This window comes from Anomaloglossus baeobatrachus, chromosome 5 (genome assembly GCF_048569485.1).
Source record: "Anomaloglossus baeobatrachus isolate aAnoBae1 chromosome 5, aAnoBae1.hap1, whole genome shotgun sequence".
NCBI lineage: Eukaryota > Metazoa > Chordata > Amphibia > Anura > Aromobatidae > Anomaloglossus > Anomaloglossus baeobatrachus.
Genome location: NC_134357.1, coordinates 555,970,542 through 555,997,183, shown reverse-complemented (window position 1 = coordinate 555,997,183; position 26,642 = coordinate 555,970,542). Strand labels below are relative to the sequence as shown.

Genomic DNA, 26,642 nt, shown 5'->3' with positions numbered 1-26,642 from the left:
GAAGAAAAGCGATTCCGACAGCTAAATAGGAAAGGGTTCTTTACAGTTAGAGCAGTCAGACTGTGGAATACACTACCACAAGAGGTAGTAATGGCAGATACTATAACAGCTTTTAAAAAAGGGCTGGATGATTTCCTCAGTACACAAAACATTGTTGGTTATAAATGACTTAGTGACTAAATGTAGAACTGGTGGAGGAAGGTTGAACTAGATGGACCTAGGTCTTTTTTCAACCTAAGTAACTATGTAACTATGTAACACTATTTCTTGTGAAAGCCTATGGGGCTGAGCACTATAGTTTATCAGATACTGAGTATGTGATAACCCATCACCATTTCCCTGAAGGCTACCAACCCTGTCCGGAACAGAAAGTCTAAAAGGTGGGAGGGCTAGAAACCACCATGTCACTCTACGTTTCTTTTCCCGGTTACTTTGCATCCATTTCTATGGTTCGTGACCAGGTGAATCTCTCTCCCAAGCAGATAGTACATTAGAGTCCAGATCCCACTTAATGGCCAAGGCCTCTTTTTCCTTGGCTGCATACCTTCATGGTCATTTAGTTCCCAGCTGATGTACAGCACAGGGTGCTCTTCCTCATCAATGACCTGCGACAAAACTGCCCCTACCCTATCATCTGAATCATCGCTTTGCACGGTAAATTGTTTCTGAAAATCTGAAGACTAATACCGGTTGGGAACAGAGGTCTTGTTTCAGGGCCTGGAGCGCTCTTTTTGCCTCTGATGTCCATTTAAACATTACAGAGCTCTTTCATTATGTGAGGTCTGTAAGAATAAACCGCCTCTAAAACCTTGAAATCCCCCAAAATACCTGCTTTTTATTCAGGGGTTTAGGCCAGCTCTGTATGGCTTCAGGTTTGTTTAACTGAGGCTTAATTAGACCTCTTCCATTGATGCACCCCAAATACGTGGCCTCTTCTATGGCGATTGCACATTTTTTGGGGATTCCCTCTTAGCCCTGCCTGTTTGTGAGTTCACCCCAGCTTGTACCTTGTTAACCCCTCCACGACCTTGGACGGATCTATCCGTCCAGGATCGTGTCCCGTTAAGCCCCGCCCCCTGTTGCGGGCAGGCGGCGTGGATCGGCACACATATCAGCTGTTTTCAACAGCTGACATGTGTGCCTGCTAGCCGCGGGTGGAATCGCTTCCACCGGCGGCCATTAACCCCTTAAATCTTGCTGCCAAAGTCTGGCAGCAAGATTTAAATGCGTGTGGCCATGTTTGTTACTTACCGCCGCCCCCACCGGAAGTCACGTGTGTTATCACGTGACTATCGGTGGTTGCCATCGTAGCACAGGGTCATGTGATGACGCCTGCTGCTACAATGTTTCACTTTCGTTTTCCCTCGGCCGAGAGCAGAGGGAAAACCAAAGTGACTGAATCTGCTGTTTACAGCTGTATTGCTGTGATCAGCAGATAGCGATCAGCGATCGGATTGCTGTTTGCTATAGCCCCCTAGGGGGACTAGTAAAATAAAAAAAAAGTAAAAAAAAAAGTTTAAAAAAAAAAAACCTAAAAAGTTCAAATCACCCACCTTTCCCCCCATTGAAAATTAAAGGGTTAAAAAATAAATAAATATACACATATTTGGTATCGCCGCGTTCAGAAATGCCCGATCTATCAAAATATAAAATCAATTAATCTGATTGGTAAACGGCGTAGTGGCAAAAAAATTCCAAACGCCAAAATTACGTTTTTTGGTCGCCGCAAGTTTTACGCAAAATGCAATAACAGGCGATGAAAACGTAGCATCTGCGCAAAAATGGTACCATTATAAATGTCAGCTCGAGACGCAAAAAATAAGCCATCACTGAGCCATAGATCCCAAAAAATAAGAAAGCTACGTGTTTCGGAAAATGGCGCAAAACGTGCGCCACTTTTATTGGACAAACTTGTGAATTTTTTTTAACCCCTTAGATACAAGTAAACCTATACATGTTTGGTGTCTACAAACTCACACCGACCTGAGGCATCACATAGATACATCAGTTTGATCATATAGTGAACACGGTGAATAAAACATCCCAAAAACTATTGTGCGATCACACTTTTTTGCAGTTTTTCCACACTTGGAATTTTTTTGCTGTTTTCCAGTACAATATATGGTAAAACCTATGGTTTCATTTAAAAGTACAACTCGTCCCGCAAAAAAACAAGCCCTCATATGGCAAGATTGACGGAATAATAAAAAAGTTACGGCTCTCGGAAGAAAAGGAGCAAAAAACAAAAACGGAAAGTGCCCGGGGGCTGAAGGGGTTAAAGTGGAACTCCCAACCCCCACTGTATATTATCACATCATCAAGATAGGCTGAAGCATGCTGACTATGGGTTCTGAGTATCCTGACCATTATTCGCTGAAACATTGCTGGGTGTATTGATACAGACCGGTGGTTTCAGAAAAAGACATTTCTTCCTTGCCACATTCGGTCAACAAAATTGTCCAGTATGCTTTAGTTAAATCAAGTATTGTTATGTATCCAGTATTACCCAGCTTCTCGATTAGCTCAACCACTTGAGGCATTGGGTAGGAAGAATGGATTCAGTGAGATTTAAAAAAAGTATTGATGCAAACATAACACCATCTGTAAAAAGCTGAAGTTGAAAAGAGGATGGCGTCTACAAATGGATAATTATCTTAAAACACATCAAAATCCACAATAGACAACCTCAAAAGTCGCAATGTCAGGGTTTTACAATGACCCTCACAGTCCCTTAATCTGAACATCATTGAAAATCGGTGGCTAGACCTCAAAAGAGCAGTGCATGTAAAGCTGGGTTTACACACTGCAACATCGCAAACGACATCGCTGTAACGTCACCGGTTTTGTGACGTTACAGCGACCTCCCCAGCGACATTGCAGTGTGTGAAACACATCAGCGACCTGGCCCCTGCTGTGAAGTTGTGATCGTTACAAATCGTTCAGGACCATTCCTAGGTCCTTTGTTTCCCGCTGTGCAGCATGCATCGCTAGCAAGTTTCAGTGTGTAAAGGGGACTTTACAGCGACTCCGCGGCTCTGTCTGTGTAGCGTCCTGATTAGCGGTCACCGGTGACCGCTAATCCCCCGAGTGACTGAAGTCCCCCCCCCCTCTCTCATACTCACCGATCCCCGATCACCGGCGCTGCACGGCGTTCACTCTGCTCCAGCGGCTTTTCCTTTTTTGAAAAAGCCGGCCGCTCATTAAACAATCTCATATTCCCTGCTTTTCCCCGCCCACCGGCAAATATGATTGGTTGCAGTGAGACACGCCCACACGCTGAGTGACAGCTGTGTCACTGCACCCAATCACAGCAGCTGGTGGGCGTGTCTATACTGTGCATTAAAATAAATAAATAAATAATTAAAAAATCCGGCGTGAGGTCCCCCCCAATTTTAATACCAGCCAGATAAAGCCATACGGCTAAAGGCTGGTATTCTCAGGATGGGGAGCTCCACGTTATGGGGAGCCCCCCAGCCTAACAATATCAGCCAGCAGCCGCCCAGAATTGCCGCATACATTAGATGCGACAGTTCTGGGACTGTACCCGGCTCTTCCCGATTTGCCCTGGTGCGTTGGCAAATCGGGGTAATAAGGAGTTATTGGCAGCCCTTAATAAGTCCTAGATTAATCATGTCAGGCGTCTCCCCGCGATACCTTCCATGATTAATCTGTAAATTACAGTTAAAAAACACACACCCGAAAAATCCTTTATTAGAAATAAAAAACACTAACAAATTCCCTCATTACCAATTTATTACCCACAACAAAGCCCTCCTTGTCCGGCGTAATCCACGGTCCTCCAACGTCGCATCCAGCTCTGCTGCATGCAGGTGACAGGAGCAGCAGAAGACACAGCCGCTCCTGTCACCTGCACGCAGCTAATGAAGAGAGCCGTGTGATCGGCTGAGCTGTCACTGAGGTTACCTGGATCCAGCGGTGGCCGCGGGTAACCTCAGTGACAGCTCAGCTGATCGCGCTACTCACCGCCGCTCCGGTCAGCTCCACGCAGCAAATGAGGTGAGTAGCGCGATCAGCTGAGCTGTCACTGAGGTTACCCGCGGCCACCGCTGCATCCACCGCTGGATCCAGGTAACCTCAGTGACAGCTCAGCCGATCACACGGCTCTCTTCATTAGCTGCATGCAGGTGACAGGAGCGGCTGTGTCTTCTGCTGCTCCTGTCACCTGCATGCAGCAGAGCTGGATGCGACGTTGGAGGACCGTGGATTACGCCGGACAAGGAGGGCTTTGTTGTGGGTAATAAATTGGTAATGAGGGAATGTGTTTGTGTTTTTAATTTCTAATAAAGATTTTTTCGGGTGTGTGTGTGTTTATTTACTGTCACTTACAGATTAATCATGGAAGGAATCTCGGGGAGACGCCTGACATGATTAATCTAGGACTTATTGGCAGCTATTGGCTGCCAATAACTCCTTATTACCCCGATTTGCCAACGCACCAGGGCAAATCGGGAAGAGCTGGGTACAGTCCCAGAACTGTCGCATCTAATGTATGCGGCAATTCTGGGCGGCTGCTGACTGATATTGTTAGGCTGGGGGGCTCCCCATAACGTGGGGCTCCCCATCCTGAGAATACCAGCCTGCAGCCGTATGGCTTTATCTGGCTGGTATTAAAATAGGGGGAACCGCACGCCGGATTTTTTAATTATTTATTTATTTATTTATTTTACTGCACAGTATAGACACGCCCACCGGCTGCTGTGATTGGGTGCAGTGACACAGCTGTCACTCAGCGTGTGGGCGTGTCTCACTGCAACCAATCACATTTGCCGGTGGGCGGGGAAAGCAGGGAATACGAGATTGTTTAATGAGCGGCCGGCTTTTTCAAAAAAGGAAAAGCCGCCGAAGCACTGTGAACGCCGTGCAGCGCCGGTGATCGGGGATCGGTGAGTATGAGAGAGGGGGGGAAATCACCAGCAAATGAGGTGAGTAACGCGATCAGCTGAACTGTCACTGAGGTTACCCGCGGCCACCGCTGCATCTACCGCTGGATCCAGGTAACCTCAGTGACAGCTCAGCCGATCACACGGCTCTCTTCATTAGCTGCGTGCAGGTGACAGGAGCGGCTGTGTCTTCTGCTGCTCCTGTCACCTGCATGCAGCAGAGCTGGATGCGACGTTGGAGGACCGTGGATTACGCCGGACAAGGAGGGCTTTGTTGTGGGTAATAAATTGGTAATGAGGGAATGTGTTTGTGTTTTTTATTTCTAATAAAGGATTTTTCGGGTGTGTGTTTTTTAACTGTAATTTACAGATTAATCATGGAAGGTATCTCGGGGGTGACGCCTGACATGATTAATCTTGGACTTATTGGCAGCTATGGGCTGCCAATAACTCCTTATTACCCCGATTTGCCAATGCACCAGGGCAAATCGGGAAGAGCCGGGTACAGTCCCAGATCTGTCGCATCTAATGAATGCGGCAATTCTGGGTGTCTGCTGGCTGATATTGTTAGGCTGGGGGGCTCCCCATAACGTGGGGCTCCCTATCCTGAGAATACCAGCCTTTAGCCGTATGGCTTTATCTGGCTGGTATTAAAATAGGGGGGGACCGCACGCCGGATTTTTTAATTATTTATTTATTTACATGGCACACAGAGCCGCGCGGCATTAAATGAAGTCGGGTGAAGTTCACCTGCTGTCCCCAACGACCAGCTAGTCGCTCTGCAGGTCCGGATCGCTGTTAGGTCGTTGGCCAGGTCTGCCTGTTTGACAGCTCACCAGAGACTTTGTAGCGATCCCGGCTAGGTTGAGATCGCAGGTTGGATCGCTAGAAAGTCTCAGTGTGTAAACCCAGCATAAGACTAGCCAGGAATCTCACAGAACTGGAAGACGTCTGCAAGGAACAATGGATGAAAAAGCATTTACAAGTCTTGATACTTGCAAAAGGAGGTGCCACTAGGTACTAACAAGATTGTATGTTGGGAGTGTCGTCAGTTCTTTTGTCTAGATTCTGAAGTCATGTCCTCTGACTGTGCCCCCCTCTTCCATTAGCCACAGGTGATTTAACTGTCTAGTAGCAGGTTCCTAATTGCCCATACACATGGTGGTTTTTGAAATATCAATTTTTCCTAGATTTCCTTAAGCAGTAATCTTGTCTATATTCTTACATTCATGGTTTACATACTTTAGCATTCTAGAGTGCAACTGTCTTTTTTGTTAATACAGTGTGTCCACTCATATCCTGTCCACTGCCATTAACCCTCCGTCACATACAATATCGGTTCTAACGAGTTCACATACAATGTGACTGTCAGGCGCAGGCTAGAAAAATACCTATAATATCTAATATTTGCAATTTCAGTGCTCTAAAAGTGATCAGTGACCTTCATAGGGATGTAATAAAAGAGACTACACATAATCAGGTGCAAAAAAAACCCCATTTACTTAACATAAAACTAATAACTCTGAAATACAAACATTTCAAAACTACCCCCAAATAGTCCCCAGTTCGACTCTGTCAAAAAACTCTACAAAGAAAATTTACAGAAACAAACTTAATTTTAAGGTACCTTAAGTACTATTAAACACATATTCAATCAGAATTAGATCCTGAAGTTTCCCCAGAAAAATTACACTTGCAGAGCATGTGATGAATAAACACATAAAATACCAACCTTATTGAGTGTGACGTGTTTACATACAATGAGCCGGAGAGATTAGCGTAGTTACAGTTAGGTCCAGAAATATTTGGACAGTGACACAAGTTTTGTTATTTTAGCTGTTTACAAAAACATGTTCAGAAATACAATTATATATATATAATGTGGGCTGAAAGTGCACACTCCCAGCTGCAATATGAGACTTTTCACATCCAAATCGGAGAAAGGGTTTAGGAATCATAGCTCTGTAATGCATAGCCTCCTCTTTTTCAAGGGACCAAAAGTAATTGGACAAGGAACTCTAAGGGCTGCAATTAACTCTGAAGGCGTCTCCCTCGTTAACCTGTAATCAATGAAGTAGTTAAAAGGTCTGGGGTTGATTACAGGTGTGTGGTTTTGCATTTGGAAGTTGTTGCGGTGACCAGACAACATGCGGTCTAAGGAACTCTCAATTGAGGTGAAGCAAAACATCCTGAGGCTGAAAAAAAAGAAAAAATCCATCAGAGAGATAGCAGACATGCTTGGAGTAGCAAAATCAACAGTCGGGTACATTCTGAGAAAAAAGGAATTGACTGGTGAGCATGGGAACTCAAAAAGGCCTGGGCGTCCACAGATGACAACAGTGGTGGATGATCGCCGCATACTTTCTTTGGTGAAGAAGAACCCATTCACAACATCAACTGAAGTCCAGAACACTCTCAGTGAAGTAGGTGTATCTGTCTCTAAGTCAACAGTAAAGAGAAGACTCCATGAAAGTAAATACAAAGGGTTCACATCTAGATGCAAACCATTCATCAATTCCAAAAATAGACAGGCCAGAGTTAAATTTGCTGAAAAACACCTCATGAAGCCAGCTCAGTTCTGGAAAAGTATTCTATGGACAGATGAGACAAAGATCAACCTGTACCAGAATGATGGGAAGAAAAAAAGTTTGGAGAAGAAAGGGAACGGCACATGATCCAAGGCACACCACATCCTCTGTAAAACATGGTGGAGGCAACGTGATGGCATGGGCATGCATGGCTTTCAATGGCACTGGGTCACTTGTGTTTATTGATGACATAACAGCAGACAAGAGTAGCCGGATGAATTCTGAAGTGTACCGGGATATACTTTCAGCCCAGATTCAGCCAAATGCCGCAAAGTTGATCGGATGGCGCTTCATAGTACAGATGGACAATGACCCCAAGCATACAGCCAAAGCTACCCAGGAGTTCATGAGTGCAAAAAAGTGGAACATTCTGCAATGGCCAAGTCAATCACCAGATCTTAACCCAATTGAGCATGCATTTCACTTGCTCAAATCCAGACTTAAGACGGAAAGACCCACAAACAAGCAAGACCTGAAGGCTGCGGCTGTAAAGGCCTGGCAAAGCATTAAGAAGGAGGAAACCCAGCGTTTGGTGATGTCCATGGGTTCCAGACTTAAGGCAGTGATTGCCTCCAAAGGATTCGCAACAAAATATTGAAAATAAAAATATTTTGTTTGGGTTTGATTTATTTGTCCAATTACTTTTGACCTCCCAAAATGTGGAGTGTTCGTAAAGAAATGTGTACAATTCCTACAATTTCTATCAGATATTTTTGTTCAAACCTTCAAATTAAACGTTACAATCTGCACTTGAATTCTGTTGTAGAGGTTTCATTTCAAATCCAATGTGGTGGCATGCAGAGCCCAACTCGCGAAAATTGTGTCACTGTCCAAATATTTCTGGACCTAACTGTATATCTGTCCTCCTGAAGCTCTGCAATCCAACTGTGGTATGAGGTTTCACAGAGATGCTAGAGACAGGAGACTACCTGGAGGGAGGGGATTTCCTCACAATCTGGTGAGGAAGGAGAAATTAAAGTAAAAGAGATGTGCCTGTCAGGCCTATTGTATGTGACGGAGGGTTAACTTGAGAACGGCAGCAGCTATAGGCATAGAAGTGGTGTCTAGGTATAGTAAAGTAGCCATGCGCTACGCAATGAAACCTATAGCGCCACCTGGTGGAAAACAACGGAGTTAGCATTTTTATCTAAAAAACGGAAGAGATAGACAAAAAAAGTGAATTACAAAGTTGTAGGGCATCATCAATTCAATACGAATTGACACCTTGCATACAGAAATGCTATGATTAGAATGTGTAACACTCACAAGGCTGTGGACGTGAAGTGATACCTCATGGAGACCTTCCTACAAGTCATTGGGTATGGTGGTTGTGTGGAGTGGCTTCCACGCTCACCTGACCTGACCCCATTGGACTTCTTTCTGAGGTCACATCAAACAGCAGGTGTATGCGACCCCTAAACGAACATTGCGGTAACTACGGCGATGTATTACAGATGCTTGTGCAAACGTGTCACCTACCATATTGCACAACGTGCAGCAAGATACAGTATGCTGTCCAGAGTCCAGATGTGCATTGCAGCTGACGGTGGCCCCTTTGAGCATCAAAGTTAAATGAGCATCATATGTGTGACCAGCATTCAATGTTTTGGGGGGGGGGTAATGGGTTTCATATCATAGCATTTCTGTATGCAAGGTGTCGATTCGTATTGAATTGATGATGTTCTACAATTTTTTAATTCACTTTACTTCTCTATCTCATTCCGTTTTTGAGATAAAAATGCTAACTCCATTGTTTTCCACCAGGTGGCACTATAGGTAATTTCATTGCGTAGCGCATGGCTACTTTACTATACCTAAACACCACTTCTATGCCTATAGCTGCCGCCGTTCTCAAGTTAATGGCGGTGGACAGGATATGGGTGGACACACTGTATGACCCCTCTGTTTCTCCACAAGGTCGGCATACGTACAGACGCCAAATGTCGGAAGTGCTTAGCGGAAGCTGCTGATCTTATATACACAGGTTGCAGATTATTAACACTTTTTTGGAGTAAAGTTATTAGAATTGTAAAATCATAATCAGCAGATTTGGTCAGAGACACCAAGGTTTTATATAAGGGAATATAGAAGACACGTGGTAAAACTGCGGTAGGACGATTATTGTTTCCTGCACATAAATTGATAACATTTAGATGGATTCACATGACCATCCAACTATATGTGATTAACAAAGTCATTACTACAGGACGGTATGAGAAGGGGATTTATTCTAAAAGAAATGCTAGAGCCAAAAATAAGAGGATCTGGGCCCCGGGGCTGGAGACTTCGGGCTTCCAGTGTGTCAGGACGAGACGGGGTCTTTGTCCCTGGAACTGCTCTACGCGGTATAATGACACTCACTGATCTTCTTCATATAAAAAGCATCTGAGTAAAATAGAAACTGCCTAAATACAAGGAACTTGTCTGATTTATAAGTCACTGTATAAAGAACCATGGAGATAGTTTTTTAGCATATATAATAGCAGTAACATTTCTGTACGAGGCCTATTTATACATAATCTTACCTCAGTATGCCAGATTGGATAAGGTGGAAATGGAAGGGGGAGGGCAGGAGAATTTGTCATTTCTCTTAACAAATAAAAAAATAAAAATAGCATTATCTAACTGGGGAAAAAAATGATTCTTCTTCCCACCATTTTGTTTGCGCCCTCAAAGCTAAATTTTGATTTAAGAAAATGTAATCAAGGACCTTGTGTGGAGAAGTAAACAGCCGAGGAAAGGAAGGAAAAGGATGAAGGGTTCATATTGAGAAAAAAAACGAAAAAAAAAAAACCAAGAGTATAGGCTTAAATTGTTATGTCAAACCTTGCAGGGAAAAATGGATATACTTTTGGAAAAATTAGCAAGCTTGGAAAGTTTGTTAGTGAGAAATTGCAGTAATAAGAGTATTGTGTCCAAGATATTTAATGCCATAATGAGGGAACAGGTTGGGCGACCTCTGCTCCAGCAAAAAGGAAATGGAGGAAGAAGAAATGAAGAACATTAATTTAGATACTCAGACTTTATTAGCTATGGTAAAAATCCAGGATATAGAATTTTATAATTGTTCAGTATATTATATAACACTAGAGATATTACCAAAGATGGGTAACAAAACGGACCCTGAGTGTCTTAAGTGTCTGATTATGTTGGAGGACACCTATCATAATATTGATCTTTATATAGCACCAACAGATTCCACAGCAGTTTACATCGCTTTATATCAGCAACACTGTCCCAATTGGGGCTCACAATTTAATAAATGAATTCCCTATCTATATATCTTTGGAGTGTGGGAGGAAACACATGCAAACACGAGAAGAACATACAAACTCCTTGCAGATGTTGTCCTTGATGTCAACATCTGCAAGGAGTTTGTCACCACTGAGCCACCATGACGCCCTGTATCATATGTCAGTATTATGCTTTATAAAAGAACCTATCATTAGGATTTTAAACTTCGCATGGAATAAAATTTTAAAAACTTGTTCACACCAGATGTTCCCACAAAGGAATGGATTGTAGATGGATATAGTAATTTGTAATATGAACATGTTTATTATTGTAGTATAGAGAACTTACAGACATTGTTCAGATATGGACATTGAAAGTAACTGTAATGAGGGTGTGGCCTCGCGCGACATGTGAAAAGACACAGACCTTGCAGCTACTGCCGAGAATCTAGGCAATGCATAGGAAAAAGCCCAAAAACTAGCACCAAAAGTTACCGACTGCAGCTGGGAGATCCTTTGCCTTGTTAGACGTGCTTACCGTCATTGGAATGACAAAGAGGGGGGCCGAAAAAGCCAGCGGGAGATGTGGAATGGCAGAATCAAGAAGGTGCCGCTGGTGACTTGGAGCTGATCAGATATGGCGGTGCGGACACTGAAGAGATCCGGCAGCAGGCTGCAACCCGGCTGGAGAGCTTCGCCAGACCAGGGAGCTGTGGATACCGCGGGGAGGCAGGAAGAGGTGAGCTGGAGGTGAATCCGGGGCATGGAGGCAGTGTGGCAGGGAGTGAAGAGAGGGGGAGGTCAGAGCAGCAATGGAGATGTGGGAGCCCAGGCCTGCACAGAGGGGACAGATCCTAGATCCCAGGCAGCACAGCTAGGGGAGCTCACATGTGGACAAAGTATTCCTGAAGAGCCCACACTGACAGATATCCTCACAGCAGTGATGCACTGCAGAGCATCTATTCCTGAGGTGACCCAACAGCTAGGAGCCTCAGAGAAGATATGGCTTCCATGTACCACAAGTTACATGAGGTGAAGGATAGGAGAAGTGGAGCAGAGAGTCAGTGTTATGGAGGACCGCATGGCAGGGGCTGACAGAGATGGGCAGCGTGCAGCACAGCAAATAGCAGCACTCTTGGCAAAAAAGGACGACCCGGAAAATAGTTCAAGTGTAATCTGGGAATAATTGCCGTCCCAGAGAAAGTGGAAGGTTCATCTCCAACTGAATTTTTCGAGCAGTGGCTGAAAGCTAAAATTGGAGATGAACATCTCACTCCTTTCTATGCGGTGGAAAGAGCTCACAGGGTCCCTACCTACCCCCTGCCTCCTGGACACCTGCCGCGACCTATCCTGGCCAAAATATTGCACTACAGGGACAGGGATAATATTCTGAAGCATGCCAGAGAACACCCGGACCTGACCATCAATGGCTCAAAGATATCCATTTTTTCTGACTAGTCAATAGAAGTGCAAAAGCAAAGAGCTAAGTTAATTGATATCAAGAGGAGGCTGCGGCAATTAAATTTGGTGTATTTCATGATGTACCCGGCAAAGCTCAGAGTGGTGGCGGGAGCAACAGTGCATTTTTTCCTGGATCCTAAAGAGGGGTTAAGATGGCTGGATGGCAACGAGCAAGGCCTGCGGCGGGAAGGCCATAAAAGGGAAGCTGGAGACTGACTTCTGGATACATTCTACCTTCCATCTTATACAGTGGTATAGATGAAGTCTTATTTTGTGATTGTCGGGGAGTTCCCGTTTGAAATTTTCTTTTGTTTAACCGTGATGGTTTAAAAATGTTATTGACTCCAGTGGAAAGTGGTTTGTAAACACCAAAGGGAGGAACTGGAATCTTAGTTATGGAACAGGACTTTATAATCTATAGTGGACTCGCAATGTGCAGTTACTGATCTGTCCAAGAGGGGATCCCCTTTTTTTTTCTTCTCTCTCTCGCTCTTTTTTCTCCTTCTCCTCTCTCCTTCCCTTCCTCTCCTGCTTCCTCTTTTCCTTATCTCGCTCTCTTTCCTCCCCCCTTACTAAGAGGGGCATTGCATGGACATGGCAGGACTGCTGAACAGACTACATGGACAGCCGGGTACGGTATACGATAAACAGGCGGGGATTGCTCCTCCTTCTCGAGGCCCTTGTTCTTGTTTTGTTAAATGGCCAGATGGGCCCTGTTTTTCGTGGAGAAGGAAATGTGGCAACCGATGGACACAGTATCTGGCGGACTAGCCAAGGCAAAAATATGCCCTCAGTCCCGGCTGCAAAGGGGACTAGTGGCAATTATGTGTTTATATGTTTATTTTTTTGGGTGGTTTCATACTGGGGGGTTAGGGAGTGGGTGGGCCAGTCAACAGTCTCATATAGTCTACTAAGGGGCTTTAGAGTTGCATGTATTATTTGGCTTGTTATATGGCGGAACGCATTAAGCTAATTAACTGGAATGTTAGGTGTTCAGCCTCTAGCATCAAAAGGCAGGCTGTATTTCAATTTTTACAGGCAGAGAAACCGGATTTGATTTGTATGCAGGAAACGCATAGGATACCGGAGAGACTACATCTACTGAATAGAAGGTGGCTTAGGGTGGGGTACCATTTAACGTACTCTGCGTATTCCAGAGGGGTGCCAGTATACTAGTTCATTCAGACACGCAGTTTGAATATCTGAAGGTCATCAAGGATAAAGTTGGGCGGTATGTATGTCTGTCCTGTAAGCTGGGGACAAGGGCCGTAGTAATTATATCCCTATACAGTGGAACCTTGCTTAACGAGAACAATCCGTTCTGGGACTGTGCTTGTTAATCAAGTTACTCGTTCAGCAGAGCAAGATTTCCCATAGGAAATCATTGCAATGCTGACAATTCGTTCCACAATGTGTTAAATGTCCCATCCTGGTCCCCTATTCTATCATTCCACACATGCACAAACGCACACAAACATGTACAAACACACACAAGCACACACACATATTATGCTCACCTTACCTTCCGTGCCATCGCCGGTCTCCTGGGACTTGCTGTTCTCCGGTGCGGGCCATGTATCAGGAAACCATAACGACGAGGGCGGAACTTCCTGCCAGAGCGCTGACATCAAAGGCAGAGCCGCTTGCCTCTGATTGGCCAACGCGCTGCCTTTGACAAGCGGTGACAGGAACCAGGAAGTTCCTGCTTCGTTGCTATGGATGCCGATGCCTGGAGTGGAGTGGAGCGGAGCAGAGCGGCGTGGCGCACTACAGGACCCAGGAGGCCGGTGATGAAACGGAAGGTACACATATTATATGCTCACCTTACCTTCCGTTCCACCGCCGGCCTCATGGTACTTGTAGTTCGCCGCGATGTACCCGGGAACTACAAGAACCATGAGCCCGGCGGTGGAACGGAAGGTAAGGTGAGCATAATACTGTATGTATGTGCATGCGTGCGTGTGTTTGTGCGTACATGTGTGTGTTTGTGCGTACATGTTTGTGTGGATTGCAAGTGCGGGTCAGTGCACGGTGGATGGACGGAACCGGAAGTGTGTGAGGTGAGGATTTCGCTCGTACAGCAAAGCTATCTCATATAGCGGGTTACAAATTTACAGAAAGCTTTGCTTGTTAAGCGAAATTCTCGTTAAGTGAGTTACTCGTTAAGCGAGGTACCACTGTATATACCTCCGCCATATTGTAGTAAACTCATTCATAGGTTGCTGAACGATACTTGCAGATTTTCCGGGGGTTCCCTTTGTGATAATGGGTGATTTTAATAATATTCCGAACTCACTGGGACAAGGGGAGACATGAGGTATGAAAAGTGGGGGGAATTATACACCGTTCGGTAATTTGCTTAAAGAAACGGCGCTAATTGACCTGTGGAGGACTCGGCAGCTGGAAGTGAATCAATATTCCTCTTACTCGGCTACGCATTCATCCCTCTCAAGCATAGATTTGGCTTCAGGTAATAAGGCAATGCAAGGATTGGTAGTGGGCACTAAATACTTTCCTAGGACAGTGTCAGACCATTCGCCCCCTGTGTGTAGAACTAGATCTGGGGGAAAAACAGAAAAAAAATATAGGCCCTTCTGGAAACTAATTCCCTTTTGGTTGCAATTAGTGGAAGAAGGTGGTGGTATTTGTGAAGGTCTGAGGGAATACCTTAGGTTTAATAAAGGCTCGACGTCTATTGGAATGGTATGGGAAGCTTTGAAGGCGTACTTGAGGGGACTGTATATAAGGGGTATATCCAGGGTAAAATCGGAAGCACAGAAGTAGGATCAGTTTGCATTTCGGGAATTGGGGGAAGTGGAGGATGCTCTGATAGCGGACCCCGTGCCGTTGGCACAGGCTAGGATGAAGGCGGCTCAAAAGTTGGTCACTCGATTGACTATACAGGCGGCGAAGAGAAAGAAAATGTTTCAAACCATGTAGTCTAAGGGGAAAATTGTTCTTGCAGAGACTGACAAATCAATCTGGTTGTCAGTGGTGAGGAGTCTTATAGCTCCACTGCTCCTCTTGGAAATATTCAAATTGTCACTTCAGGGAGGAAGGAGACGAATTCCAGTGCCACCTATTGGAAGCAGCTATCCTAAAAGTCAAAAGTGGCTCTTTAACGAACCATTTCATATGACCTGGGATTTATGCCAGATCAGAACCTCAATTTGCAGACACTGTGTTTTGGGATGATTGTCCCTCGTCAGCGCAAAGTATGAGATCTGCTCTGGCTATATGAGAAGCTATAGTGTGGTCTGAGGGGAAAACTGTTCTCCTTGCAAAGACTGACAAACCTAAAGTTCATCTCCTTCCTCCCTCAAGAGACAATTTGAATATTTCCCAGAGGAGCATTGCAGCTGTAAGAATCCTCACCACTGACAGCCAGATTGGTTTGTCAGTCTCTGCAAGAACAATTTTCCCCTCAGACCACACTATAGCTTCTCATATAGCCAGCTCAGATCTCATACTTTGCACTGACGAGGGACAAATCATCCCGAAACACTGTGTGTCTGCAAATTGAGGTTCCGATCCGGCATAAATCCTAGGTCATATGAAAAGGCTCGTTAAAGAGACACTTTTGACTTTTAAGATAGCTACTTCCAATAGGTGGCACTAGAGTTTGTCTCCTTCCTCCCTAAAGAGACAATCAAACCATGCAGTCATTTGAAAATGGGGAGCAGGTGGGTCATCTATTATCAGTGATAGTCGAGGCAGAGAGAATCGACGTATATTGCGTCTACAGTCAGTGGATGGGGTAGTAGTTCACGGATACCTCAGAGATCCTGAAAGTATTGGAAACATTTTATTTTCTTATACTCCGCTAAGATGCACCTGGAGGTGGGGAGGTAGATAAATTCCAGATCAGGGCTCAGGTACCGGTCCTCTCAATGGAATCTAGAGAGCTGCTGGATGAGCCATTTGACTTAGAGGAGTTGGAATCAGCCCTAAGTGACATTGCGAATGATAAGGCGCCGGGGATAGATGGGTTTTCAGCTGAAGTATATAAGCAGCATAGGGAGGTTCTGTTGCTTGTGCTGCTTAGGGTATATAATTCATGCCTAGAGGGGGGAAAGCTGCTACCGGCCATGCAGAGCCAGCTTCGTAATGACCAATATCCATACTAACGGTAGATGTAAAGCTTCTTGCCAAAATGCTTGCAAATAGGCTTACCAGAGTAATTACATCTCCAATACAGCCAGATCAAGAGGGGTTTATGCCCAACAAGTCCACAGCAACCAACCTCAGGAGACTGTATCTAAATATGCAGATACTGTCGGAAAACAAGGGGCGATGGGTGATTCTTTCCTTAGATGCTGCCACAGCCTTTGACAGCTTGGAGTGGGGTATTTATGGGCCACAATGCGGTGGATAGGCTTTAGGGAGATGTATATTAGGTGGCTACAGCTATTGTACTGTGCTCCTAAAGCAAGAATCAGGGCAAATGGCAGCATGTCAGATAAATTTTCTCTTTATCAAGGCAAGAGTCAGGGGTGCCCATTGTCCCCCCTCGTTTGCTATCGCCGTCAAACCACTGGCGGTGTTGATAAGGTGGGCTTCCGATATAGTGGGATACCGGTATGGAAGAATGGAGGAGAAAGTGGCCCTGTATGCGGACGACCTTTCATTGTTTTTGGGAGATGCAGGGGGGTCCCTGGAAAAGGTGTTGTGGGTCATGTCCAGTTGTGGGAAAATGAAAGGACGACTGGCTTTACCTAACGCTTGGTGCTATTATTTAGATGCCCAGAGTCAGTACATGGTGGGGGGACAGTGGGCTTGGAGACCTCGGTGGGAAAGATTTTACAATACATGGTTGGAAAAGGCCCCCTGTTGGCCAGTCTGGAGGCGGGAAAGTTTTGGTTACACTCTACACCATATCCTTCTGTATGGTTGAGTGATAAAGTATGGGTTAAGGTCAAACAGTTGAGACAGGTAACGGGGTTCACTAGATATGCCCCCATATGGGACAATCCCAGTATCCTGAAATTATTATCCCTTAAGGAATTCGAGCAATGGAGGAAAATTGGTATCAGGTATCTCCCAAGTGGTTGAGGGAAACGTATTTAAAACTTTTGAATCACTGCTAAAGAACTACCCATTGGGACACGATATGTTTTAGAAGTACCTGCAGTTATGTCATGTATTTGAGTCGCAGAACAGAATAGCACCAATTGTTGTGCAACCAGACAGTGTAATTAACAAAATAGGAATGCAGAGAGGTACAGCAGGTTGTATCTCGATGGTCTATAGGGGACTCTTGTCCATGTCTGTTGGGAGGCATCCAATTGAGGCATATGCAAAATTGGAGGATTTGGGAGGGATTGGAGAGGACAAATGGGAGTCTATTCTGCAATATGTCACCAAAATATCTCTGAGTGAAGGGAAAAGGCTCTTGCAGTTATATGTCATATATAGTCTATAAAACCCCTGTGTGGATGCATAAAGCGGGAGAACAGACTCCAAGTGCCAGAAATGTGCCGTGGAAGAAGCAGGGATCATACACATGTTGTGGGAGTGCCCATATTTAAAAGTTTTCTGGATCATAGTCTTAAATTTCATTTAATCGTTGATGCAAGTGGAGCTACCAAGGATTCCTTTGGTGTGTACTGGACTATGTGGATGAAGTGGGGGCAGAAGAAAATGAGAAACTGGCAGTTGCACGATGCGGCAAGGAAACTTATTGCCTCTTATTGGCTATCAGAAAAAGAACCGCCGCGTAAGGAATTTATCCAAAAAGTGAACTTTATTATTCTTATGGAAACAAATATTTATATTAAAAGGGGAAGGAGAGATACAATATGAAAAGATATGGCGTAAGTGGCTGGACTCTCCAGGATCAGCATCATTTGAATTACTGAAGGACAGGATATTCGGAGTATAAGAATAAAGGGAAGGATAAAAGAGGCTGACATAAGAAAAGCAGTTCACTATGTAGCAGGGAAAGATGAGAAGAGAGTGGGTGGATAAGACTGACGACCTGAGAGGATGGGGGATACGGGTGGGGGGAGGGGTGGTGTGTTTGTATGAGGGATCTCCACGCACTATGTTATGTTTATACTTTATAAGTTTTTAAAATGCAATTAAAATTTATCTGATAAAAAAAAGAAAGTAACTGTAATGACTGGCAGATAGCTGAGATTGAGAGTTGGAAGAAGAGAGAGGAGGAATGTTGGGAATTTTTGGGGGGAGGGTTGCAATACTCTTGTCCATATAGTTAATATATAAACATACACTGATGAGCAAAAGGGTAACAATGTTTTGAACATGTAACTTTCAGGCTCCATATCTCATCATCCACTACATATTTGAGAAGGAGACTACCATCATTTTATGGATAATCATCTCAGCTATCTCATACATAAATTTGACTTACAACTATGATTAGTTATGCAGATTTTTGTCAGGTCACTGCATTGTTACCATTTTACTCCTGGTGTTTGAAAAATCTTTCTATTTCCTGTATACTACAAATTACAACCTGTTCTCATATTCCCTAATAGCTCATTTTTTATTAGGTTGATTCCCAAGAGAAAGATCAATGGTTTGAATCGAGGAGCAGCCATGAATATATCCCAAGAAAAGAGAAACAGCCTTATCCAGTTCATCGAGAGTACTCTATTGGCCAAGAAAACTGCCAAACTGCAAAAGCCAAGAGGTGGATGTCCAGAAAAAAATTTTAGTCAACAAGTCAGCTCATCACAAGGTCTAATAGTTCTGGTACAACAAACACGTTAGTGGAGGTGGTTCATATGTTTCGTAATAGTGAGATCACAGACGTCCATGTAAGTACCGTACATTAAAAAAAGGTGAAGAAGACTGTACTTCAATATCATCATAAGAAGTGTCCCCTTGAGTTTGCAAACAAGTACGAAAAGTGGACAGTAGAAGATTGGAAACTGGTGATTTGGAGTGATGAAACAAAAGTCAATAGACTAAGCTCTGATGGGAGCAAATGAGTCTGGAAGAAACAAGGAAAAAATGGGGTAATGGATGGAGAAATTGAGGGAACTATCAAGTTCGATGGAGGAAACCTGATGACATGGGGTTGTTTCACAAAGGCATTGCATACTTGATCGGGTTCAATGGTGATCTCAATGTTGAGCTATATGTGGGTATCCTACAAGTTACTTTGTACACTCGAGTACTATTGGTATGAGAAGGATGGCAGTATTGCAGCAGCACAACGACTCGAAACATACTTCAAGATTGGTGAAGAAATGGTTTAATGACAATAAAGTAGAGGTGCTGGATTAACCCCCACAGTCCTCAGTCCTCAACCCAATTGAACATTTGTGGGTAGAGTTGAAGAAAAAGCTATATACATACCCAAAAGAGTAAACTAGTTTGCACAAACATTGGGACCGTGTAGAAGAGACCTGGGATCAGATTCTGGTCAAGACATGTTTGAATCTGATCCAGAACATACAGAGAAGGATTCAGGCAGTGTTGGAAGCCAAAAGGTGGATTTACAAAACCCTAACAAATTAAAAATTAGATTTTTAGGAGCAAAACAGAAAAATGCAGTAACATGACAAGAATCTGCTTCACTAATCAAGTGCTAAATATTTGCAAGTCAAATTTATGTATGAAATATCCAAAATGATTGTTTATAAAATGATGATAGTCTCAACTTCAAAACAGTAGTGGATGGGGAGATATGGAGCCTGAAAGTGAACGGTTAAAAACATTTTTACCCTCTTGCTCATCAGTGTCTAAAAATGTGAAATGTTCAAATGAACATGGAATATTGTTTTTATTTAATTTTTAGAAAACAGATGTCTATTAGTAACTGTATATATTATAATTCTAATGTAACTTCTAGCGTGCTTTTTGCCTTTCTTGTTTTCTTACTTGCCTTTACTTTGTCTCATTTGTGTGTTCTTCTACACTTTGTCAACTACAGGTGCATCTCAATAAATTAGATCATCAAAAAGTTAATTTATTTCAGTAATTCAATAAAAAAAGTGAAACATATTATATAGAGTCAGTACACACAGAGGGATCTATTTCATGTGTTTATTTCTGTTAATGTTCAGAATTATGGCTTACAGCCAATGAAAACCCAAAAGTCATTATCTCAGAAAATTAGAATATTATCTAAGACCAACTTAAAAAATGTTTTTACAGTAAATTACGCAATACTTGATCAGGGCTTCTTTTGCATGAATTTCTGCATCAATGTGGCGTGGCATGGAGGCAATCAGCCTGTGGCACTGATGAGGTGTTACAGAAACCCAGGTTGCTTTGATAGCAGTCTTCAGCTCATCTGCATTGTTGGGTCTGGTGTCTCACATCTTCCTCTTGACAATATCCCATAGATTCTCTAAGGGGTTTAGGTCAGGAGAGTTTGCTGGCCAATCAAGCACAGTGATACTGTGGTTATTAAACCAGGTATTGGTATTTCTGGCAGTGTGGACACATGCCAAGTCCTGCAGGAAAATGAAATCTCCATCTCCAAAAAGCTTGTCAGCAGAGGGAAGCATGAAGTGCTATACAACTTCCTGGTAGACGGCTGCACTGAGTTTGGTCTTGATAAAACACAGTGGACCTACACCAGCAGTTGACATGGCTCCCCAAACCATCACTGATTGTGGAAACTTCACACTAGACCTCAAGCAGCTTGGATTGTGGCCTCCCCACTCTTCCTCTAGAGTCTGTGACCGCGATTTCCAAATGAAATGCAAAATTTACTTTCATTTGAAAACAACACCTTGGACCACTGAGCAATAGTCCAGTTCCTTTTCTTCTTGGCCTACGTAAGACACTTCTGGCGTTGTCTATTGGTCATGAGTGGCTTGACACAAGGAATGCGACACTTGTAGCCCATGTCCTGGATACATCTGTGTGTGGTGGCTCTTGAAGCACTGGCTCAAGCAGCAGTCCACTCCTTGTGAATTTCCTCCAAATTTTTGAATGCCTTTTCTTAACAATTCGGTTATCTCGGTTACTTGTGCACCTTTTTCTACTACAATTTTTCCTCCCACTCAACTTTCCATTAATACACTTGGATATAGCACTCTGTTAACAGCCAGCTTCAGTAGCAATGATTTTTTTTGTGGCTTACCCTCCTTGTGGAGTTTGTCAATGACTGCCTTCTGTGGACATCTGTCAAGACAGCAGTCTTCGCCATGATTGTGTAGCCTACTGAACCAGATTTAAGGGACCATTTTGAATGCTTAGGAAGCCTTTGCATGTGTTTTGTGGTAATTATTAGAGCTGAGTGGACTCGTAAAAAAGGGGGATTTCTTTAAAAATCCAGATCCGGTCCGGAATCTGGTACACATATAAGTCTATGGGAACCAGAATCCGGGGATTAAAAATGTTGGTGGAAGAAATAGGGGGATAGGAGCGCGCATGGTGTACTTACCCATACTTCGTGTCATAGCGGCAAGCTGCTTCCGGGTCGCGCATTCACATCCGGAGCTGCGTGGGTCCAGATCGTGCAAGATGCTAGACTGTATGGGCTCCTTCCAGGTATGACATAATTTGTCATGTGATAGGGGTGACGTGTTCACAATGCAGCCCGCAATGTGTACAGCCAAGATGAGCTGCGCTTGTGATGTGTACTGCTCTGTTCAGCCTGAGCCTGCCTGCTTCATGAAGCAAAACAAGAATGCCTCGGAGACACCATCACATGTTTCTCAACGCTGGCAGGAAACTAGCCAGGTCTTTCACCGGGAAGGAACAACTCACTGCGTTGAGAAACACGTGATGGTGTCTCCGCGGTGTTGGATGTTGATCTCCCCAAGCTCAACCATCCTTACCTATGTAGTCTTCTACTAGGCATTGCTCCCACTAGCCAGTTTCCTACTCCACACTGATGAGGGGAAAACACCCGAAACAGCTGTCTGTGGATGGATAGCATGTTTGGCATAAGCGGTCTCCTTGACTGGAGGCTCCCCTTCCCGTGGTTGTTCCTTCCCAGTAAAAGACCTGCCTAGTTTCCTACCAGCGTTGAGAAACATGTGATGGTGTCTCCGCGGCATTCTTGTTTTGCATATTTTCCCAGGGGGCCTTGTTCTAGTGTCACTGCGTTGAGAAACACGTGATGGTGTCTCCGCGGTGTTGGATGTTGATCTCTCCGAGGTCAACCATCCTTACCTATGTAATCTTCTACTAGGCACTGCTCCCACTAGCCAGCTGCGCCTTTGATGTGTACTCCTCTGTTCAGCGTCAGCGGCCTGCTTCATGAAGCAGGCAGCCTAGGATAAGCCACGCCGGCGATGTTTCCTCCTCTGCACAGCGTAGGCCTCCTAGTGCATTAATCGTGCATGGGAGGCCCAGGATGAGCCTCGCCGGCGTTGTTTCCCCCTCTACTCAGCCTGGGCCTCCCGAAGCATGAATCGTGCACCGGGAGTCCCAGGATGAGCCGCGCCGGCGATGACCCACAGACAGCGTCTGTGAGCGGAAGCAGTCAGACGCTGTCACAAAGACTGGCTGTCGTCTGACTGCACCAATCACAGACGTTAGGCCGGCCGGTGGGCAGGGAAAGCCGTGCATATGAAATGAGCGGCACAGGGAGGCAGCAGGAGCAGCATACAGCTGGCCGGAGCCTGGGTAAGTATGAAGCTCTTGCTTCATTCTTATTTTCCTTATTCTTCCTTTATTTTTTTTTTATTTTCTCAAGTGCAGGATCCGGATCAAACACCCGGAATCCTGGGCCTGGGTCCGGCACCCAGGAAACTTTGAACTGTGTGGATCCGGACTTTCACAGTTCGGGTCCGCTCAGCCCTAGTAATTATTCTAATTTTCAGAGATAATGACTTTTACATTGCCTGTAAGCCATAATCAACAACATTCACAGAAATAAACAATTGAAATATATCACCGTGTCTGTAATGACTATGAATATGGGTGTGTGTTTATGTTATATGTGTCAAATTTTGTATTAAGCTACTGACATAAATTAACTTTCTAATGATATTCTAAGTTACTGAGATGCACCTGTATATGGCTTCTCTCTGTGTGAACTTTTCTTAATGATCAACAAAATTATAATTTTCATGTAGAACATTTCTAAAACCTCTAGGTATGATAATGGATTCCACCCGTGTGATTTTTGTGAGGTTCAAAAAGATTGCATTTGTATGTAAAATATTTCCCACATTCTATCATGAAAGACTTCTCCCTTGTGTAAGTTCTCTGATGTGCAACAAAATTTGATTTATGTACAAAACATTTCCCTCATTCTGAACATGAAAAACGCTTCTCTCCTGTGTGAGTTCTTTGATGTGCAACAAAATTTGATGTACAAAACATTTCCCTCATTCTGAACATGAAAAAGGCTTCTCTCCTGTGTGAGTTCTTTGATGTGCAACAAAATTTGATTTCTGTGCATAACATTTCCCACATTCTGAACATGAAAAAGGTTTCTGCCCTGTGTGAGTTCTCTGATGTGTAATAAGATATGATTTACATGAAAAACATTTACCACATTCTGAGCAAAAAAAGGGCTTCTCTCCAGTGTGAATTCTTTGATGTCTAACAAAATGTGACTTATGTGCAAAACATTTCCCACATTCTGAACATGAAAAAGGCTTCTCTCCTGTGTGAGTTCTCTGATGTGTAACGAGAAGGGATTTCTGTGTAAAACATTTCCCACATTCTGAACATGAAAATGGCTTCTCTCCTGTGTGAGTTCTTTGATGTGTAACAAATTGTTGTTTATGTGCAAAACAATTCCCACATTCTGAACATGAAAAAGGCTTCTCACCTGTGTGAGTTCTCTGATGTGCAACACAATGTGATTTATGTGCAAAACATTTCCCACATTCTGAACACGAAAAAGGCTTCTCTCCTGTGTGAGTTCTCTGATGTATAACAAGATCTGATTTCTGTGCAAAACATTTACCACATGCTGAACATGAAAATGGCTTCTCCCCCGTGTGAGTTCTTTGATGTGTAACAAAATGTGATTTATGTGCAAAACATTTACCACATTCTGAACATGAAAATGGCTTCTCTCCTGTGTGAGTTCTTTGATGTATAACAAGATCTGATTTCTGTGCAAAACATTTCCCACATTCTGAACATGAAAAAGGCTTCTCTCCTGTGTGAGTTCTCTGATGTATAACGAGAAGGGGTTTCTGTGTAAAACATTTCCCACATTCTGAACATGAAAATGGCTTCTCCCCTGTGTGAGTTCTTTGATGTGTAACAAATTGTTGTTTATGTGCAAAAGAATTCCCACATTCTGAACATAAAAAAGGCTTCTCCCCTGTGTGAGTTCTCTGATGTGCAACACAATGTGATTTATGTGCAAAACATTTCCCACATTCTGAACATGAAAAAGGCTTCTCTCCTGTGTGAGTTCTCTGATGTATAACAAGATCTGATTTCTGTGCAAAACATTTCCCACATTCTGAACATGAAAATGGCTTCTCCCCCGTGTGAGTTCTTTGATGTGTAACAAAATGTGATTTATGTGCAAAACATTTCCCACATTCTGAACATGAAAATGGCTTCTCCCCTTTGTGGGTTCTCTGGTAACTAACAGACTCTGAAGAGAATCTTTTCTCCTCTATGTGAATTTTATGTATTTTTTCAGATTCTAAAGTTGAAAATGACTTTTTTACTGTAAGAGCATTTCTATTTTGAATGCTTGTTTTGTGACTATTATTTGTCTTAAAAGTCTGTGATAAATCAGAAGATAGGACCTGTTCAAAAGAATGAGATGATACATCTTTGCTTTGAAGAGATAATGCTATATCTGGAGCAATGGTATTCGCTTCAGTTATCTTGTGTGTGATATCAAGGTCATCTGATTTAAAAAATGAAGATGTCAGTTGTGCCTCTGATCTCCTGGTACAGTCATCTGTCAAGAATAAAAAATATTTTTAATCATATATAAAAATGAAAGGATACGATTTATAAAATAGCTAAAGTAATTGCAACTTATGTAGCAATCTATAATTAGAATAATTATTTACTCATACAAAAAATGTTTATAATTTAACAGTAGACCTCAGAGCAGCAATCAGTAGACCATGATGTTCAACCCTCTTTTGTTCCTTTTGCATCCCAAATATTTGAATAATAAGCCATGAAATGTTTTTTGGCCAAAATTATACCCAAAACCTTCTGCTCGGTCAGTGGAAAAATGGAGGATTTCCACATTGGTTATAACTGAAAGACTCTTGAAAAGCTATATGGCTGCATAATACAATCCAGAAAAATCCCAAAGCCAAATGTCCTCAATGCTTCTCAGCGGTTGCAGTGGCCCAAACACTGTTGCTATCCATGTTTAGCATTGCCACAGAGAAGAACCCACATAAAAATTTACAGTTTGCGTGTTTCCTTGAGCCCAAGATGGTTGCTATGTATTGAGCAGTATAATTACATATTTGTAATTTTCCCTCAACAACATCCACTCTTTGCTAATTTCCAGAGACTGCCTGTGGAGTGAAATTAGTAATTTAGGCTAAAGCAGAATACGGTAAATGCTATTTACTGACTTTATGTTGCAGTATCAATATTTGTTTAAGAACATCCAAATGCAATGGTTTCAAGTGATTTTCAGACTTTTTTTTTTAAGCGAACAGAAAAGAAATCAATCTTAAATTACAACTAAGATAAAGTAGAATATGCCACAGAAAAAAAAATCTCAGAAACATTGGGATCAGATGAAACATTACAAAGGTGTTATCATGTAAAGTGACATGTCAGTTTGGAGAAATGGGGCCTGGATAGAAGCAGAAAACTGGCTGTAGTGGAAAGAGATGAAATAAGAGCAGCTTTGGTACTAACTGCTATAGAGAAAACTGTGAAATATAGACAATAACACCTCTACTAAAATGACCGCCCTCCACCCCGACAGTCTTTACCGTCAGTGATTTAGTAACTACACTGTGTGCAGAATTATTAGGCAAATGAGTATTTTGATCACGATACTTTTTATACATGTTGTCCTACTCCAAGCTGTATAGGCTTGAGAGCCAACTACCAATTAAGTAAATCAGGTGATGTGCATCTCTGTAATGAGGAGGGGTGTGGTGTAATGACATCAACACCCTATATAAGGTGTGCTTAATTATTAGGCAACTTCCTTTACTTTGGCAAAATAGGTCAGAAGAGAGATTTGACGGGCTCTGAAAAGTCCAAAATTGTGAGATGTCTTGCAAAGGGATGCAGCTGTCTTGAAATTGGCAAACTTTTGAAGCGTGATCACCGAACAATTAAGCGTTTCATGGCAAATAGCCAACAGGTTCGCAAGAAGCGTGTTGGTCAAAAAAGGCACAAAATAACTGCCATGAGTTGAGGAAAATCAAGCGTGAAGCTGCCAAGATGCCATTTGCCACCATTTTGGCCATATTTCAGAGCTGCAACGTTACTGGAGTATCAAAAAGCACAAGGTGTGCCATACTCCGGGACATGGCCAAGGTAAAGAAGGCTGAAAAACGAGCACCTTAGAACAAGAAACATAAGATAAAATGTCAAGACTGGGCCAAGAAATATCTTAA

The 26,642-nt window shown here is 43.3% G+C and overlaps 1 pseudogene; it reads right to left on the bottom strand.

Annotated features, from left to right (window-relative positions):
* Positions 1–21,852: 21,852 nt before the first annotated feature.
* Positions 21,853–26,642, bottom strand: part of LOC142312295 (uncharacterized) — a 31,303-nt pseudogene continuing 26,513 nt past the window's right edge.